The following is a 1,606-nucleotide window of genomic DNA, read 5'->3' on the forward strand; positions in this document are numbered from 1 at the left end:
AGTCACCCTGATGCTTGGAAAAGGGTGTTATTCTGCTTTAATTTACATTTCACAGATTAAAACTGTGCATCTTTCTGTGTGACCACTGGCTACTCATACTTCCCTACCCATTAAAGGAAATAACCCATTTATCCTGTAAAGAACCCCGAAATCATTTTCTTCTGGAAGCCTCGGAGGCCCATGCCCCCCACCCCAGTCCTAGGGCCTCTTGGTGCCCACACACACTCGCAGGGCCCCAAACACCTGGGGATAAGGCTTATGCTCGGTAACAACCTCGAGGGACTGAAAAGTAACCGGCGGGTGCGGCCACCAAAGTTCTAGAACATTAAAGCTTTCACAGTCATGGGTTGTGACCTGAGGGCCCCCTTCCCCGGAGCTAGGAAGGCAGCAAATGCCAGGGCTCACGGCTGACCACGCGGCTTGCTTCCCCCGCGGCTCTGCAGCCGAGCACCAGTGAGGTGGGAGACTCGGGACACCGGGCGGGGCGACCCCGACGGGTCCAGGTCGGGCCAGCGACAGCTCTTAGGCTGCTGGGTGGGCATAAGAGCCGCCGGGCCCCCGTCCTCGTTCCCAGACTCTGCTGGCCCGCCTCCGCTGTCTCCTGCCTGGCCACGCTTTCTCCCAGCCCTGCCGTCCGGCCCCGATGTCCCCCGGCCGGTCCTCCGGCCTGCCGTCTGGCTCCACTGTCCCCTGGCCTCATCGCCCCTCGCCGTGTGCACTGCCCCTCGCCTGGCCCCCCAGTCTTCAGCCCTGCCGCCGTCCCACGGAACCGATTTCCCCGGGCCTCGCCGTCGCCCCCGGCCCCGCAGCCCGCCGGGAACGGAAGTCCCACCCCCGAAATTCCCGAGCGCCGATTGGCCGCTCCCTCCCGACCACGCCCCAGGACACGCCCCCTCCGCGAAAGCGCCGCTCCCAAAGGAGGCCGATCTGCGAGGGCTACGCCGCCCCCTTGGGACACTGCGAAAGCAGTCGGCCGCGGCTTGCTAGGCGGTTAGTTTTCCCGGACCCTGTCACATCGCTTCACCCCGGGGACCACCACTCTCCTCCCCGAGGGCGGGAGGAAAGGGTGCGTATGCAAACAAGCATGGAGTTCCAAGCTTCTGATTGGTGAGCGTGAGGTGGGGGGGAAGGGGGCGGAGCACGGGGGGTCGAGTGGGGCAGGCTCCGCGGAGCTATGACGGACGTACGGACAGGCCAATGGCGCTGGGAGGTCAGGCGGCAGTGGCCAATGGTGACAGTGAGGGGGCGGGCGAGAGCGACGGTGCTGCGGGGCAGTGGGCTAGGTGGCCGATGTCTCCGGGATGCTCTGCAGGAAGCGGCAAGGGCGGTAGTGGTCCTGACGAAGGTGCATGCGGACCAATAGTTCCAGGAAAGTCGGCGGCGGGCATCCAATGGCGACGGCGAGGAGGCGGGCGACCGGACTCCGCAGCGCTGTGTGGGAAACGGGGGGGGGGGGCGTCCGTGACGGACGTGCGTTCAGGCTAATGGCCGCGGGAAAGTGGGCGGTGGAAGGCCAATGGCTCGGACAAGGAGGCGGGACTGGCCGGTGACGGGGCGGGGCGGCCGGAGGCTTCGCAGCGCTGGGTGGGAAACGGCGGGGGTGGGG

The sequence above is a fragment of the Trichechus manatus genome, unplaced genomic scaffold (genome assembly GCF_000243295.1).
Source record: "Trichechus manatus latirostris isolate Lorelei unplaced genomic scaffold, TriManLat1.0 scaffold00024, whole genome shotgun sequence".
NCBI classification, from domain to species: domain Eukaryota; kingdom Metazoa; phylum Chordata; class Mammalia; order Sirenia; family Trichechidae; genus Trichechus; species Trichechus manatus.